Here is a 12,984-nt window from a genome sequence, read left to right as displayed (position 1 = left end):
TCGTTCATTTGGATCGTGATCTTGGAGATCGTTGAGTTCAAGTTTGTTGTTGATTATGTTGTGTTACGGTCATAGTGTTCGAGTATCTGTGTGTTACTTTCTTGGAGACTGAATGAGCGTTCGTGATCGAGGGAGTTTGAATCATGAGTCTTCAAAGGTATGATACTTTATCCCTTGATCTTATTGTAAAGCATGCTGTAATTTCGTTTTGTGCATGACCTATAAGTTTCCATTTCTTGATTGTAATTGTTAGTGTTCAATATCGAATGGAATTTGGAACAATCATTCCGCTGCTCATGGAAATCCTCATGTCTGATTTCCTTCAATTGGTATCAAAGCCAAGTTGTTCTGATATTCCAAATTTCATTTCTGTTTTGAACTTCTTTTATAGTCATGGTTGATTTTCTGCATTTGCGTTCAAGTATTAAATGCGTTTGTAGATAGCGTTAATAAATGTTTTTGGGTTTAATTGTCTCTGTTTAAAAGCTTTCTTTAATTACAAAGTGTTAATTTGTAAGGGCCCCTATGTTTTTGGCATAATTAACATGCAATCGAGTTTGTAATTCAAAGTGTTTGAGTTTGTCGAGTCATTTGTGATGAATTTTTGAAGCATAGAGATGCGGTTCTCAGCAAAGAAGAAGACCAAAAGTTGGTCATATCGTATAGCCTCAGGTAAATGATCGTTGGGATTTAGCTAAACGATCGTGTAGATTTTCTATACAATCGTGTAGTATTTACTAAACGATCATTTAGCTAATGTTAAATGATGAGGTAAAGGTTTACTCTATCGCGTAGCGTTAGTTGCCCGATCATATGGACGTTGGAGGTAAACAATCGAGTGGGAGCATTTGATGCTCATCGTTTAATAAAAGATGCGTGCACTAAACGATCGTGTAGTTAGCATGCCTCATCGCATAAACTACATGATCATGTGGTATACGATACTTAGGCGCTCGTTCAGCAATCGTTTAGATGATTTTGCTTCACCGCATCGTTGTCGTTTAGACAATCGTTTAAGGTTTGCATTATGCGTTGCACGCTGCATGATCGCATACCTCGTGCTTCATCACATAGTATCTTGTACTGGGCCTTTATGCCCTAGTTTATTGTTTTGTACTAGTTTTATGTACACCCACTTCGCTTTAGGACAAGTGGGAGATTGTTGAGGTTGATGCCCTAAAGTCTCGTGTCTTGTAGTTTGTAAACTATTTGTACGAACGCTTGTGTTGTATAATATATAGTATTTACTTCACATCTTGTTTTTTGCTCAGTTGTATGTTTTATTTACTTTACCACAAACCAATAAACATAAAATCCCTGGTTATCTGTATGTAACTTAAGCATGTATATGGTGACATACAAGTGGATCATGTCTTTAGTGATAACCAAAATGGTCTGTAGTATATGGATATAGGAGGGAAACCTTATCCTAGTAACGCTACAGATGTGGCCTGCTTTGTGGAATGGTTACAAGTGTTGTGACTTGTCACAAATGGTTTGATCCTGATCATTCGTGTAGGGGACATGCGAGCGGGGGCATCCTATACAAAGAGTTCGTATAAGACCTGACCATGAAGTGTTAACATCTCGTTATATGACATCGTTCATGACAGAGATTTTACTTCACTAGGATGACCATAAGTAACATGACCTCAATCTTGAGTGAGTTAGGAACTCTTTCCATTGAGGGCGGTCCTTTGATTTGTATGGGTGCGAGTGGCTAGGTCGCCAATTCAAACCTACCATTTTGGGGATTCGTCTAATTTGGGAGCTAGGAACTCAGCTACACAAGATGGAATTCACTCCTTCCTCAAAGCAAGGGCAAGTAAATAGATAGCTCCCTTAAGGGCTTATTCCAGGGCTTGTACAATGTGGCGCCACACACCTTCTCTTGGCCCGAGAGGTATTCACACATAGTTGGACTATGTTGTATTGTTCATTAAAGGAATCAGTGGTACTTAAGGAGTGAGATGTAACTATAGGGGTAAAACGGTAAATTGGCCCAGTTGTACTTACGAGCATCTGTGAAGGTTCATCGTACTCATGATTGGTTATATCCGATGGACACAGAAATATATTTGTGTTAAGAAGAGTTCAGTTTTGGTCTTTAATGAAATGCTTGGCAGTTAACGGATGGTGGATCTCGTGGCTAAAGAGTTTAGTCAGCTATTTACGTACCGTTAGAGCTTCGAGCCACAGGTTCATTAGGCCCCTTGGGTAGTTTGGATAAAGTCAGGAATCAATGTTTGGGTCAGTTTGAAATATTCAAATTGACAAGAGAGAGTTCGATTATATATGATATAATTGACTAAATGTATGAGATACATTAATTTTGGAGGAAATTAGATATAAATATGATTTATATCAAATATAGGAGAAAATACTATAGTAGATATATGATATCAAACTATGGGGTAAGATTATAATATGATTATATTCATTTATTATTAAATTGGTTAATTATGAGATAACTGGTCGTTTCATTCTCTTCAATCATGCGCTAGTGGGAGCAACATAGTAACCGATGAATAAAATGAAAATTGTTTTCATTTGGAAAAAAATTCAAAATTTCGTAATCGGTGTGAAAATGTAAACGATCGCCTAGCTTGAGAGCCTATACGATAGTAGCTCATTGTCTAAACGATCGCACATCAGCACCTAAACGATCACACGTCTGTCCCTAAACGATAGCTTAGCTTTCCTAAACGATCGCATAGCGTGTCGCGTTTTCTAAACGATCGTCTACGTTTTATTAAACGACCGCTTATTAAAACCTACATGATCATGTAGTTTCATCTAAACAATAAGCACCCTTGCTATACGATAGCACTTTCTCTCCTACTTGTTTATCATCTACATGATCTGTCTTTCCTTCTACCTCTACCAAATTCACCAAAGACCACACTTTGGATTCTCACTCCGAGAATACCAAGGGCTCCAACTGGTGGTATCGTCCCCGTTGTTTACTTGTTCATGATTGTTCATGCTGCTGCTGTTCGTGTAGACGATCGTGCTACCGCAGCTGACTGATTTGTTGGGTGATACAACGTGTAGAGATTCTTCCATTTCTTTGAGTTCGACGTTTGAAGAAAGTCTTTAACTGATATGAGAACTCTTTCCTTTGTGTTTTATTATTCGAAGCATGCCGTTAATTAGTGTTAATTTGTATAACTATCTATTAGAATGTGTATGTTATATTTTGGTCACAATGAAATCAGAAAGATTCGAATGCACTCATGGATGCTCTTCATTAAGAGTTCCTTCATAGTAAAGGTACACGATCATTGCTAAACGATCTTTTAGCTCTAGAAGCATTGGTAAATGATTGAGTAAAGCGTTTATTCTTTCATGTAGACGATCGCAAGGAAGTTTGGTACACAATAGTGGAGACGCGGACTTCGACCGAACGGTTCAAGACCCGATTCACCTATTTGAACTGGAGACTCTTTGCTTTTTTAATAGTTAGCTTTGGTTTTTTTAGGATTTGAGGCTAATTATCCCTGTTCATCAACTTATGTTTAATATACATGAGATGTATGTGGTTTATATGGCATAATATATGACATATAGATTTGAACCCACCTTAGGTTGTGCAATTATTCATGCATCATGTATTATAAGTGTTATAATATGACATGATGAAATTACAAGAAAGCATGTGCATGCATCATGAAATATAAGAGTTATATTTATAAGTGTTATATAAAAAGTAAGGGAAATAGACTACTCAAAAATTTCTTTTTGAATTGAATAAAGAACTCAGAAAATTGAAATCAAAAAGCAAAAGAATCAATGAAATGTTGTTTGGTCTTAATTGAGAACTTGAGTAAAGAGTAGTTAGGGGGTTTTATAGAATACCCATTAAAATGAAAATAGAGATAAAAAATGTGGTCAATATCACAAAGAATAAAGAGACACCGTCTATACCTAAATCAAAATTGATGTTTTCATAAGGAAGCCATCGAAGTCTGCATGAAGCATGACACTTAGGCTATTTATAAGCGTTATGAATGTCTTGTATGTGTTTGCTTTACGTTGTGAATGGTCTTGGTTGTTTCTGTTGTAAGCATTATAATAGAAATTAGAACTAAAATCGATAAGAAAGAGTTGCATGCGAACTTAGGTGAACTCATGTTTTAAAAGGGTTTTAAAATTAGATTGAGATAGACCTAATTCAAGGTTCTAATGGGATTAGCAACCTAGTTTAATCCTTTTAAATCGGTTTAATAGGATTAAATTGATATGCATAAAAGATTAAAATTGTATTAAATCTATCTATAATGAATCTTTTGTCTAAGGTGGGTTCTGTCTAGGCTGGGGTACTTAAGTTGACGGAAACGGAACACCCTTACCTAGAAACCTACCTGAAAAGGTGAATTAGATAGATTTTCTGCAAGCATGCGACAGCTGGTCAAAGACTCCGTTAAAGAGTTTAATGGATGATGATTAAAAGTTGTTTAACTATCCAAGGTAAAAGTTATTCTTGGGCAAACCTAAAAAGTCACTTAATTAAAATTCTTAGCCGTGTTTTTTCTGAGTAAACTAAACCCTAGGTTATAAAATACTCAATGAGAGGAAGAGATATATGCGATATGTCAATGATTCCACTCACGTTTCTCCCTGAATGCTCACACCATGAGATTCGTGCTTGGTCTCGTGGTACCCTGGGAGCATCTCCTTTCAGATGGTGTTTGCATGAGTCAGTATCAAGGTGGACAGAAAGAGTATTTATAGTAAGTGGATGAAGGGTGTATGTCAACACGTCTTACGATCTCCTTCATTGGTTCGCACCGTGAGATCATTCTTGCACTCCCTCGTGGCGCCCTGGGAGCGTCCTCCTTGGGATGGGTTTTGTGCAGTTGGTCAATATCAAGGTGAACTCCAGAATTTGATAGGGTCACTTTAGTTTTTTTCCCCAATTGGATTTTTTCCCTTCGGATTGGCTCCTTAGGGCGAAACTCTAGGACCTAAAATGGCGGGTCACAGTTACGAGAAATTTTTAAGTAAGTTAATGATTTCTTGACCAAATCAATGATGGCTAATCGTTATAGGAGCAAGAGTTGTTCTGGTATTAATGGCTGGTTGAGAATGTCTCAATTCAGAGGAGGGATAAATTGATCACCCTTCGACGGCTTTTGTCCTAAACCTTTTGAGCGTCATTGCGAAACTAGATTTCACATAGGGTTCATGTTAGTTTTGCTAAACTTTATTGGATGTTGTATGTTTTTCAACGGGTATTTGCTTAAAACCTAACGTAGGTCAATGTGTTTGTTTTTTCAGCAACATGTTTGATTTTCCATTAAATACCTCTAATCTGACCGATTACATATAGTGGAAAGAGTCCGTTAAAAGTATTTCGTGGTAAACGACCTCGAATTTGTCATGGTTAAGGAGTGTCCTCAAGTCCCGACCCTTGATGCGCCATAAAGTGTTCACAATGTATATGAATTGTGAATGAAGGCTAATTCATTGGCCCGACTTCACATATTGGCTAGCATATCTGATGCTTTGGCCAAAAGGATTGAGAACATGGTCATTGCACATGAGATCATGGACTTGTTGCAAGATTTGTTTGAACGTCAGTTCTTACTTTTTTAGCACAAAGAGATGGATGACAAAACCAATAGTGTCAGTTCCTCAGTTAAACTCCAGGAAGAGAAAGCAAGTGTTGCTAACTCTGTTGAAGTTCATCGACGAGAAATGTTCTCTAACATTGAACTTGAAGCTTATTTAGCTTCTGATACTGATCCCACTACTTTCCACAAGAGGGGGAAGTTTACAGACAGTAAATATGATTTATTGGTCTTGGAGACGTGTTTGGTAGAGAATGATGATTCTACCTGGATCTTTGATTCGGGTGCTACTAACTACGTCAGTTCCTCTTACCAAGGATTTAGTTTCTGGCAAACATTGTCACAGGGAGAGTTGACTCTTCGAGTCAGTACTGGTGAGGTTGTTTCAGCTGTTGTTGTAGGCAGGCTGAAGTTATTTTTGGACAAGAAATGTTATCTGTTACTGGATAATGTTTTTGTAGTTTCTCATATCAAGAGGAACTTAATCTCAGTTTTTTGTCTCATTGAAAAAGGTTATACCGTCTTCTTTTCTGAGAGTAAAGTGTTTATTTTCAAGAATAGGATGGAGATTGGTTTTGGTTCAATGGAAAATAATTTGTATATACGGGGATGTCCTATACAAAGAGTTTGTATAAGATCAGACCATGAGATGACTAGTCTCTTTATGTAAGTTGTTGATACTTGAGACTTATATCTCACCTAAATGACCATAGGTGACATGACCTCAATCCTAAGTGTTTTGGGAACTCCTGCCTTTGAGGGCGGTTCTTTGATTAGTATGAGTGAGAGTGGCCAAATTGACAACTCAACATGCCTACCTTTTTGGGAATTTATCTGATTTGGGAGCTGGGAACTCAGTTACACAAGATGGAATTCACTCCTTCCCTGAAGCAAGGGTAAGTAGATAGATTGCTCCCTTAAGGGCTAATTCCAGGTCGTGAATATAGTGGCCACAACTTTTCTTTGGAAGAGAGAACTCAGTCATAGTATGACTATGACATATGTTCATTAGAGGGATCACTGGTACTTAAGGAGTTAGATATAACTACAGGGGCATAACGGTTATTGGCCCAGCTATACTTACGAGCGATTTGTGAAGGTTATCGCACTGTTAATTGGTTGATATGGACACAAAATATATCTGTAGTAAGAAGAGTGCAGTTGTCGGTCTTTAGTGGAGTGCTTGACAGTTAACGAATAGTGGATTTCGTGGCTAAAGAGTTTAGTCAGTTATTCATGTACTGTTGGAGCTTCAAGCTACAGGTCCATAAGATCCCCTTGGTAGCTCAATGGATTCAAGTTGAGAATCAGTTCTTAGTGTTGATTTGAAATGTTCAAATTGACAAGAGAAAATTCAATTATATATGATATGATCGGTGTGATATATGAGATACATCAAGTGGAGGATTAATGTAAATGTAATTTACATTAAGTACCATAAAATAGAAAAAAGAGTTATGGTTTATATGTTTCATGAGATGAAATATTAAAATTATAGGTTATAAATATAATATGGTAAGTTGGTTATTATATATATTTATAATATTAATTAATTGATTATTATCTCTTTTTCTCTAATAACCAATTGAGTGGGAGGTTATTGGTGGTTTTATGGCAATCGTGAGATAAAAGAAAAAATGTTTTCTAGAAGAGTTGCTATTCTCAGAAAGTATTCACGAATCGCTGTCAAGTGAATTGGATTCACTAAACGATAGCTGAAAGAGAGACTAAACGATCGTGGGGTGACACTACATGATAGTTCACTCAGTTGGTCGTAACTAAACGCTCGCGGGCCTTTTGCTATACAATAGCTTGCCTTCTTCTAAATGATTGGGCATTCATCTATACGATAGACTTTTGTCATCTCCCACTTGCTCAATCATTTACACGATTGTTACTCCTCCGACCTCTTCCTCTAACCAAGTCCACACAGAGCCCACACTTCTAGATTCTCACACCGAGAATACCAAGGTAGTCATTGTGGTGGTGTCCTCACTTAAGACTGAGTTCAAGATTTTGGAGGTCGTTTGTTGGGATCGTGATCTTGGAGATCATTGAGTTCAAGTTTGCTGTTGATCGTGCTGTGTTGCGGTCGTAGTGTTCGAGCGTTCATGTGTTACTATCTTGGAGACTGAACGAGCTTTGTGATCGAGGGAGTTTGAAGCATGAGTCTTCAAAGGTATGATACTTTATCCCTTGATCTTATTGTGAAGCATGTTGTAATTTCGTTTTGTGCATGACCTGTAAGTTTCCGTTTCTTGACTGTAATTGTTAGTATTCAATATCAAATGGAATTTGGAACGATCATTCCGCTACTCATGGAAATGCTCATATCTGATTTCCTTCACTAGATAGTGCTACAGATCTGGTTGGATAGAGATGAAGATGAAGTGCAGAAGAGGATTTTGGTAGAGGTGCTTCGGGTGGTAGACTCAGATCTAGGCACTCAGTTTAAGAACAGAGGCATGATTTGGGCGATGGTACAGAACAAGATGGTGACTGGACAGATCTAGACGGCGGTGCGAAGGAATCAAAGAAAGGTTGTGGTTGTCGGAGTGCAGCAGATTTGGGCGAAGTCGAATCCTCCTGGAAAAGCAACGATTCTTTGCTTCCAGATTCTTCATTGCTCCATAAAACGATTGCACAGCTCAATTCCTTGTCGCCTTATCTCTAATTACTTGGAGACTTGAGGTCATTTATTTGTATTTTTGCCGCAAGGAATAGAACAAGGATGGATCAGTGCTTGCGTTTCGAATGATCGAGCAACTTGCTCATCTCGCTTGGGCAAATCATTGCAAAATTTATCGTTGAAATTCATCTTTCATGATGATGCTTGCTATCATAGTGCTCTATTCAGTAGGCCTATTGGAGTTGGTGTCTTGGGGTTTCTTAACGTCAAAATAAATTTATGGGTGCTACTACAAATGAGTCGATGGCTGAAAATGGTACAAAGAGGTATGAAAGAAGGTCATTTTTTTATGGATTATTTAAGCCATGCATTTATTTGTCACTGTTTTTAATCAGATTTATTGGCTTTTCCTTGCTGTTGATGAATGTTAAGACTATGGTTCGAAATTAGAAAAGATTCTCAACGTAAATTGGGAAAGAAAATTAAGAAAAAATCTATGTGAAAAATACAATTGTTTTCATGGTTATATAGATTGTTTATAGAATTGTATTATATCTTGCTCTGCTTTATTGTGGGATTTGCATAATTAATTAAGGAAGTATGCACTTATTTTCTAAATGATTTGTAGACTAAATCATCCAACTGAGGGAATAATTTGAGCGAGATTTGAAGAAGCAATTTGGCATGTTGAGTTTTCACTGTTGATTGTCATATATATTTGTGATAGAGAATCAATTCATTGTCAATTTGGATGAAGATGACAGTGAAATTTCCTTAAAAATTCAATTTTCAAATCTGTTGAAAATTGGTTGTTTTTAATGAATTTTAATATAGGTTGATTTCCCAAGTTCAACATTTCAATGTTTTATATGTGATGTGAGATAGTAATCTTATTTCATTGAGCATGATATCCAATACATATTTGATAAGTATACATATTATTTCATGAGTAGCAAGTTATCTCATGACACATATGATAAGAAAATAATATTGTTATTGTTATTATATTGCTTTGAGATGCTATTGGATCTACTCGAGCATGTCTGATAGCATGTTAGCATGCATGGAAATAATATTTCATGTACGTTATATTGATAAAGTTTATGCATGATTTATGTCATCAAGTGTCATTATTTTGACTATCACCTAGCTTATTTTTAATATGAAAATATATGAATTCTATCATTTTATGTGGAAGCTTGTAGAATTGATGGTAATTTGCAATATTATCTAGCTATAAAATGTGCAATATTTCATAAGGTTTTTTTCAAGATCTCGATAGGTATATAAGTGAGGATAATTATTTCCATTGGTGTGAGACCTTTAGAGGTGGAACCAAAAGCAAAGTCAGGAGGATTTGTGCCCAAAGTAGACAATATCATAGGTTGTTATTCCTAACAAGTAGTATTAGAGTCATGCCCCTAACTCAGTAAGTTGGTATGATCCTGAAGTGTCGAACAAAGTGATAAGATCCTTTATTCGAGGGGAGAAATGTTGAGAATGCAACTAAAGTCTCACATTGGTTAGATAAGGAGTCACAATAGGTAGGTGTATATATATATAATTTCATTAAGCCTTCATTTTATTAAGCATATCTAGGATCTTGAAAATAGAAAATGAAAACTTCATGGATTTAGTAGAATTTCTTAAAGGAAATCAACCGATTAGGTTTAAATAGATCTTCAAATATTTTGATGCATATTCTCATATTACTAAAATATTTGAAATAGCTACTACAGAACCTTGTTAGCATTTGTATAATACATCACATGGATATAAAAAATTCATTTACTCAAGTTGTTTGAGCTGATTATGTGAATACTTGTTGATATCTTTTGATACATGTAAAACTCAAATTTATTTGAACTGATTATGTGATTATTTGTTTGTATGTTGATGATATATTGATCTTTGATACAAACATATATGTAAGTAACGATACTAAGTTATTTATGTCCTCACAATTTGAAATAAAAGATTTATGTGAGGTTAATATGATGTTAGGGTTGATGTCCTAAATCTCATGGATCCTGTAGTTTGTAATTGTAATATACAAACAATTTATTTATCTAATAAAATTCGAGGCATTTTATTTAACATTTAATAGCATTAACTCACAAAACCAATAAATTAAGATCCAATGTTATCTTCTATAACTTAAACATGTATATGGAGACATACAGGGGGATCATGTTTAAGAGATAATTTAAATGGTATGTAGTAGATGGATAAGGTTGGGTACCTTATTCTAGTGACACTACGAATACAACCTGCTTTGTAGATGTTACAATTATTGTAAAGTATTATAAATGATCTGATCCTAATCATTCATGTATGAGAGTGGGGTATTTTATACAAAGAGTTTGTATAAGACCGTACTATAAATGACTAGTCTCACTGTATAACATCGTTGATAGAAGAGAATTACATCTCATCAGGATGACCATAGGTGACTTGACCTTAATCCTGAGTGAGTTGTGAACTCTTGCCTATGAAGGTTGATCCACATGGGTGAGGTTATTTAGTGTCGCAGACTCAATATGCCTACAATTTTGGAGATTCGTCTGATTGGGGAGTTGGGAACGCAGCTACACAAGAAGAAATTCATTCATACTTTATAGTAAAAGTAAGTAGAGAAATTGCTCCCTTAATAACTGATTTCGGGGCTTGAACAATACGATGTCATACCCTCTCCTGGCCTGAGAGGGGTTTGGTCATAGTTGGACTATGACTTATTGTTTATTAGAGGGATCAATGGTACTTAAGGAGTTAGATGTAACTATAGGGGCAAAACGGTAATTTGGCCCAATTGTCCTTACAAGCAATTTGTTAAGGGTCAATGTATTGTTGATTGGTTATATCCAATGGACATAGAAATATATCTGTAGTGCAAAGAGTGCAGCTATCTGTCTTTAGTAGAGTGACCGACAGTTAATGAAAGTTAGGTTATTTAATTAAAGAGTTTAATTAACTATCCAAGTACAATTGAAGCTTCAATCTATATGCTCATAAGGTCCTCTTGGTAGCTAAACTGGGACTATTAAGAATCAGATTAATTTTGGATTAGTTTGAATTGTTCAAATTAATTGAGGAAATTAATTATATAGGATATAATTAATATAATGTATTTGATACATTATAATATAAAGTTTATTTGAGAGAAAATAAATATTTGAATATGCTTCAAATATTAATTATATAAATTCGATTAATATAAAAACTATAGGTTAAATTTAATATGAACTTGATTTATAATAAATACCATAGGGTTAATGAGAGAATTACAAACTATAGGTTAGATTATATTTGGTATAATATAAACTATAGGTTGTATGTTATATTAGATATAACATATAGTCTACTATATGCATTATATAATAAAGTAGTTATTATATAATTATATATTATTAATTAAATTAAAATTTATTTTAATTTAATATTGTTTAAATTTTGAATTAAAGAGAGGGAGTTATGAAAATAACTTTCCTCCCTTTTTTTTCTCATAATCGTGGATGTGTGAGAGGTTGGACAAAAGAGATTCATCTCTTTCCCTTCCATTTAATGCAAAATAAAGAGACAGTGTGCTTTCTTCAAGAATTTTGGTTATCTGCATTTTTTATCTCCTCTCAAAATCTTTCTCTCCCTCTCTCAAAATTTCACGAAACCCACAAAACTCTCGTGGATTCTCAACCCAAAAGAGAATACTAAGGTTACCATTGTGGTAGTGTTCGAGGTTGGATTGGGTTGCTATTTTGGTGAGCTCATGATTCAAGGAGAGACCAAAGAGTTTGTTGGAAGAGGAATTTCGTGAAGAAAATTGTTATGTCTTCAATGGTATGTTTTTCTAAACCCCAATTCCTCTTTTCTTATGTTAAAGCATGTTGTAACTAATAATGCATAATAGTTTTCGTTCTCTATAAATTTTATCTTTCTGTGAAAATCAATTTTAGGACACAATCACAAGTCCACTGCAATTTTAAAAAACATTCAGTTTAATATTATTGAAAATGAATTTTATTTATATCAATCACACATTGAAAACTAGTAAAGAGATTTGATAGTTTGATGACACTCTTGTAAGAACACCTTATGATACTAGTATGAGTCTTAAGAAAAATAAGTAAGATAGTGTTTCTCGATCGGAATATGCAAAGATTATAGGTTTCTCGATCTGAATATGCAAAGATTATAGGAAGTGTTATGTCTTTTATGAACTATACTAGACCTATTATTGCATATGTTGTGAGAAGACTGGGTAGGTTTCATAGTGGGATCGACCTCTTACTTCCACTTTAACTACAAGTTAGTTAGGTTGTTGTTCAAGATTTATAAATATTGTTTGTTTCGAGCTAGGTAGAATTAACAACACCTACTTAGCTCTGGACATCGGGTAATCGCGCTTGCACGAAAAAGAATTACCTACCATTTTAAATTTTTATAAAAAAAATTACCGTTTTATTACCGTTAAGGGCATGTTTGATGGTTGAGTTTAGTTGGGGTGAGTGGACTTAAAAAGCCCACCCGGTGTTTGATGCATGCTTAACTTAAAACGGTGGATTTTAAACCCACCATTTTATCCCCTTGTTTCTTCCCTCGCCCCATTTGTAGGTTCATTATTCTGCCCCTCTCTCTTCTCGCCACACGTAATTAATCACTTCGCTCTCTTTCATCGAGAAACCCCCTTTTGTTTTCTTTTCGAGTATGAGAAATTTGGTGATAATGGAGACTGTAAAATTGTGTTTTCAAATTCGGGAACTGAAAACAAAGCTTCAAGAAGATAAC

The sequence above is a fragment of the Benincasa hispida genome, chromosome 4 (assembly GCF_027475165.1).
Source record: "Benincasa hispida cultivar pf3 chromosome 4, pf3_genome.v1.1, whole genome shotgun sequence".
Lineage (NCBI taxonomy): Eukaryota > Viridiplantae > Streptophyta > Magnoliopsida > Cucurbitales > Cucurbitaceae > Benincasa > Benincasa hispida.
Note: the sequence above shows the minus strand (reverse complement) of the source record.